The sequence below is a fragment of the Zea mays genome, chromosome 6 (genome assembly GCF_902167145.1).
Source record: "Zea mays cultivar B73 chromosome 6, Zm-B73-REFERENCE-NAM-5.0, whole genome shotgun sequence".
Lineage (NCBI taxonomy): Eukaryota > Viridiplantae > Streptophyta > Magnoliopsida > Poales > Poaceae > Zea > Zea mays.
The window spans coordinates 31,031,606-31,038,055 of record NC_050101.1 but is presented as its reverse complement, the minus strand read 5'-3'; positions in this window follow the sequence as shown (position 1 = coordinate 31,038,055).

Genomic DNA, 6,450 nt, shown 5'->3' with positions numbered 1-6,450 from the left:
AGGCTCCATCAACAAATTCGAAGCCGCCATCCACGGGTTGTACCTATGTATGAAGATACCAGGCCCGCTGGGCGCCATCACAATCTACGGCAACCAGCAGACGGCGCGCAACATAGAGCGGGACTTCGTGCCCGGTCAGAGAAATGTACACTGTCTCACGACCCAGCGCGAAGTCCCTGCGCCGGCTAGCCCAACCGACAAGCAGCACGACAAGGCACAGTTGCAGTGCCAAGACGGGACCAAGACTGTCCCCCTCGATCAGGCCACGCCCAAGCAGACTGTAACTATCAGCGAAGACCTCACGTCACTTGAAGAAGAGAAACTTCTCTGCTGCCTGGCCAAGAATAAAGATGTCTTCGCCTGGTCTGCCCTCGATCTGGTCGGAGTCAGCCGAGCCATAATCGAACACAGCCTGGGGATTGACCCTTCGGTGCGACCCAAAAAGCAGAAGCTTCGCAAGATGTCAGATGAAAAGACAGAAGCCGCCAAGGCGGAGGTGCATCGCCTCCTGGAGGCTAAATTCATCGAGCCGGTGGCTTACCCCACGTGGCTCTCCAATGTTGTGATGGTGCAGAAGAAAAGCGGAAAATGGCGCATGTGCATAGACTTCACCAGTCTCAATAAGTCCTGCCCAAAGGACAATTTCCCGTTGCCACGGATCGACAAAATAGTCGATAGCGCGGCCGGATGCGAGGTCATGTCCCTCCTCGACTGCTTCTCCGGCTATCACCAGATATACATGAAGGAGGAAGACAAGGCCAGCACCAGCTTTATAACACCCTTCGGCACTTATTGCTTTGTCAGAATGCCGGAGGGTCTCAAGAATGCCGGGTCCACCTTCTCCAGACTCACCAAAACGGTGCTCGAAGGGCAGGTCGGCAGAAATGTATTCACATATGTGGACGACATCGTCGTCGCCAGCAAAAATAAGGAGGACCACCTCGCCGACCTGGCGGAAACATTCGCGAGCATGCGAGATGCACGACTCCGCCTAAACCCGGAAAAGTGCGTTTTCGGTGTCCGCCAGGGCAAGATATTGGGCTACCTGGTGTCCCGCCGAGGCATCGAGGCCAACCCAACCAAGATCCAGGCCATCGTCGATATGTCGCCTCCGCAGTCCGCCAGGGACGTCCAGCGCCTGACAGGCAGGATGGCCGCCCTCAATAGATTCATCTCCAGGTCCGCCGAGCGAAGTCTCCCCTTCCTCAAAACCCTCCGCGGCGCGAAGGACTTCGCTTGGGGACCGGAGCAAGCAGCGGCCTTCGCCTCATTAAAACAGTACCTGGCGGAGCTGGCCATCCTCACAAGCCCAGACTCCTCGCTCCCCTTATTGCTCTATGTCGCGGCTTCGCCGCACGCGGTCAGCGCGGCACTAGTGCAGGAGCAGACAGTCGAAGGCGCAGTCAGACAGTGCCCTGTTTATTATGTCTCCGAAGTCCTGACACCATCCAAATGCAACATGACAGAGCTGGAGAAGATTGCTTACGCAGTTGTTATGTCCTCGCGCAAGCTGCGCCATTATTTTGAAGCATTCAAGGTCCGAGTCACCTCGGACAGGGGACTCGGCGAACTATTCAGGAACCCGGAGGCATCAGTGAGAATCGCCAAGTGGGCAGCCGAGCTCTCCGGCTACCACATCAGCTTCGAGCCCAGGACAGCCATCAAATCGCAAGTCCTGGCAGACTTCGTCGTCGACTGGACTGGGCCAGTAACACAGCCGGACCCATCCACAGAAAAGGTCTGGACTATCCATTGCGACGGTGCATGGTGTCATGCGGGGGCAGGCGTCGCTGCAGTCATCACCTCACCAGCCGGAGTCAAACACAGATATGCAGCACGCCTCAGCTTCGCTCTGGAATCCGACAAATGTACAAACAACATAGCAGAGTATGAAGCAGTCATCCTCGGCCTCCGCAAGCTAAGGGCCCTCGGAGTCACCACCTGTATCATCAAAACAGACTCCAAGATAGTCGCCGGTCAGGTCGAAAAAGACTATGCAGCAAAAGACCCCGCGCTCATGCAATACCTCGCGGCTATCCGAAGTCTCGAGAGGCAGTTCAAGGGATTCACCCTACAGCATGTGGACAGGGCCAAGAATGAGGAGGCCGATGCATTAGCCAAGGCCGCCGCAAGGGGCGAGCCCCTGCCCTCCGACGTATTCTTTCACACCATCGGCACGCCAGCCGTCCGGAGCCCCGAAGGGCTCCAAATAACAAATGATAGCGAGGGCCACCGTATAGTCCACCTAATCATGACCGAAGACTGGCGGGCCCCAATAACCCTGTTTCTACAGGGATACTATCACCCAACCGACGTCAGTGAGGCGAAGCGCCTCGAGCATCGGAGCCGGGACTTCGCGCTAATCGAGGGCCAATTATACAAGAAGGGGGTCAGTCAGCCAATGCTTAAATGCGTCACCGAAACCGAAGGCATCCAAATCTTGCGCGAGGTCCACAGTGGAACTTGCGGCTCGCACGCGGGGCCAAGGGCCCTGGCTGCTAAGGTGATCCGACAAGGGTTTTACTGGCCTGCAATGATCTGCGCCGCAAATCGAGTCGCAAGGTCCTGCGAAGCCTGCCAGAAGTTCTCTCCTCGGTCAGGCAACCCCTCGCAATACACAAAGCTGGTCGCCCATACATGGCCTCTTCAGCGCTGGGGCCTGGACATCGTCGGGCCCTTGCCCACCGCTCAGGGGAACCTCAAGTTCGCCTTCGTAGCCGTCGAATACTTCACCAAGTGGATTGAAGCGAGGGCTGTGTCCACAATCACATCAAAGACTGCCCAAAAATTCTTTTGGCAGAACATTGTTTGCCGCTTCGGAGTACCGTCCGAGCTAACAGTTGACAACGGCAAGCAGTTTGACAATCAAGATTTCAAGGATTTCTGTTTTTCCATTGGCACCAAGCTTGCCTTCGCTTCAGTCTATCATCCGCAGTCCAACGGAGTCGTGGAGCGTGCCAATGGGAAAATCTTCACAGCCATCAAGAAGATGCTCCTCGACGAGAAAAAGGGCAGATGGACCGACTTGCTACCGGAGGCAGTCTGGGCGCTGAACACAACCGAGTGCAGGGCGACCGGGTTCACTCCTTTCCGCCTTCTATACGGATCAGAGGCAATGACCCCGCAAGAAATAAAACACGGGTCTCCGCGCACAGCTCCGTCAGCCACCCCTGACGTGGATGAGCCAACCTCCAAAGATCTCATTGACGGAGACCGGGTCTTCGCCCTGCAGGCCTTAAACAAATACCAAGCCCAGACCAAAGCATGGCGCGACCGCGCAGTCATCCCAAAGGAGTTCAGCGCGGGGGACCTCGTACTCATCCGAACAGCTCGGACGGAGTCCAAGGGCAAGCTAGAGCCCAAGTGGGAGGGCCCCTTCATAGTCAAGACAAAAGCTTCCCCCAGCGCTTACAGGCTCGCAACGCCAGATGGCGAGGACCTGGAGCACTCCTGGAACATTGACAACCTTCGTAAATTTTTTGTTTAATTCCTAGGGCTGAGTTCGCCCTTGTAATTCACCGCAAACAATCTTGTACCGGCCCGCACTCTTTTCCTCCCGGGGGGTGAGGTTTTTAACGAGGCGGAGCCATGTAATATATGTGAGAAAAATCCCCCGCAAAAGCATGTGTCGAAAAAAGACCGCGACAACGGTCTTCGGCATTCGACCAATTCGAAGTCACCGCGAGGCTAAGCGCTAGCCACCCTCGCGTGCGACCAATCCGCGCAGAAGTCGCCTAAGGGTGCAGCCGGACTTAGCACAACAAGTGCGCAAAAATCAAAGTCTATCGCGAAGACTATCCGCGCAGAAGTCGCCTAAGGGTGCAGCCGGACTTAGCACAACAAGTGCGCAAAAATCAAAGTCTATCGCGAAGACTATCCGCGCAGAAGTCGCCTAAGGGTGCAGCCGGACTTAGCACAACAAGTGCGCAAAAATCAAAGTCTATCGCGAAGACTATCCGCGCAGAAGTCGCCTAAGGGTGCAGCCGGACTTAGCACAACAAGTGCGCAAAAATCAAAGTCTATCGCGAAGACTATCCGCGCAGAAGTCGCCTAAGGGTGCAGCCGGACTTAGCACAACAAGTGCGCAAGAATCGAAGTCTATCGCGAAGACTAACCGCGCAGAAGTCGCCCAAGGGTGCAGCCGGACTTAGCTCCACAAGTGCGCAAAAATCAAAGTCTATCGCGAAGGCTTTTCGCGCAGAAGTCGCCTAAAAGGCGCAGCCGGAGCCTACCGCAAAAACCGCCCAAGGGCGCAGCCGACCCAGTATGGCAAAAGCAGAAGCGACAGCAAGACCAATTATAATCACACTGGCACAGCACAATCAATCACACCAGTCAAAGTACACAGCGCCCTCGCAGGCACAAGCACGCGAGGGCACACTACTCCATTTTACAAACCCTTGCACATACACAAGCGAGGGCACCACGCCCTACATCGGCTCAACCTTAGGAATAATCCTCATCTCTCTATAATTAAATAACATTATCCTAAGCTCCTCACCAGCAAAAAGGCTTCGCAGCTCCCCTTCCCCCACACCCGAGACGGCCGGCAAAGACAGCAGCTCCTGCCGACCAACCCTACTAACGCGAAGCCGAGCCCCTTCCTCCGCACTAATCCTACGCTTCGCAACCGCCCTTCGTCGTCGGTGCCCGGTGCTAGGACCGGGCACGCCTGGCGCGTCCGCAGCATGTAGCGCAGCCTCCGCCGCAGCCTCATCCAGGGCCGCAAAATAGTCCAAGTCCTCCTCCGACGACTCCTCGGTCCATTCAGCCGAGCTCCCAGAGTCAGTAAAATCAAAAAACTCAGAAACAGACCCACCACATTCATTTCCACCTTCCGCGGTCGAAGCCGCCAAAAAACCAGTAGTAGCGGTTGCGTGCGCAGGCCCAAAATCTTGAACCTGCGCAGCAACCAAAATTCAGTACATCATCCAAAAATCCCTCAACCCTAAACACCACCTACGCCACCTGCGAAGGCCCTGCCGCTGCGGGAGCCTCCGCCGCCGCCTCCGCCGTTGTCTCCGCTGGATCTTCAGCGCCCGGCACAGCAGCTGCGGGGGCATCAGACGCGCCTTCGGCCACCCTTGGGAGTAGGCCTTCGCCGGCCGCAGCAGGTACAAGGGCGCCTGGTGCATCTTCCGCGGTCACCGGGGCGACTCCAGTGGCGGCCTCCGCAGGGGTGGTCTCCGGCTCAGGCGGCGCGCTGTTCAGCGCCCCAAAATCGTCCACCCGCTCGCCGCGCTCCGCCTAAGACAAAACGTACAAAAATTCAGCAAACACACGCACAAACCGCATCCAGCAAGCACCGAGTAAACGACAACGTTACCTGAGCCCTTGCAGCCTCGGCCCGCGCCCGGACCACCTCTCGACCGTATGAACCCCACATCCGGTCATAGAGGGCCCCGGCGGACTCCTTCACCACGGGGTCTTCGACCTCAAAGATATCTCGCCCAAAATCTTCATCCACCTGGTCGAGGGCCTCAAAGTGTCGGCAGCCTTCGCGAGAGAGCGCGTTCATCGCTGCCTCGCAGGTGACCAGGGAGGTGAACGACATCAACCCCGCCAAGACAGTGGGGAGCTCCTGCAGTTCCTCCTGCACCCACTCCAGACAGCGAAGTCCGGCCTCTCGCTCCGGCACCTCGAAGTCGCTCGTCCGCACACCCAGCTCGCGATATGAAGTCATGAGCTGCGTGCGCGTCCGTTCGGCCTCCGCTCGCGCCGCGGCCTCGGCCCCCTCCGCGCGGCTCTCGAAGGCAGCAAGCCGCCGCTGCAGCTCCCCGGCGAGCCCCTTGGCGACATTGCCCTCCGCCCGCGCCAGCCTGGCCTCCGCCTGCGCAGACTGCTCCTTGGCGATGGCTTCGTTGGCCTCCCTTCTCTCCTCCATCAGCTGGCGCTGGAGGTCTGCCTTCTCCTTCTCAAGGGCGGCCACCTTCTCCGCCAGCTTGCGGCACTTGCTGTCGGAGGCCGACTTCTCACGGACAGCGTCCGCGTGTTGCGTCCGAAGTCTCTCGACCTCGGCAGACAACGTCGCCGTAAGGGCCCCCGACGCAGTACGGCTGGTGAAGTCAGCCACCTGCAGAACACACATAAGGCCCGTGTTAAAAAAAAAAAAAAAAAAAAAAAAAGCTCGGCAGACCTGACTCAGCGCCTCCATTGCTCCTTTCAGCCGGCGGGTCGCCGCCTCCGCCTCGTCTCTGACCAACGCGAGGGCAGTCACCTCGCCTCCAGCGCCAAGGGTCTCTACCCCCGCCTTCGGCGCTGGCGCAGCCGTCGTGACCGCCGCGCCAGGCACAACTAGAGCGAGCGGGCCCTCGTCCAACCCTGCAACGCATCAACAGATTAAAAAAAAAATGTGTATACATATAGACTCACCCCCAAGATAATCCTCCACATCAATCTCAGTGCCGAAGTCGGCAACGCGTTGGCCGGGCGGCGGTAGCGATCGGGCCG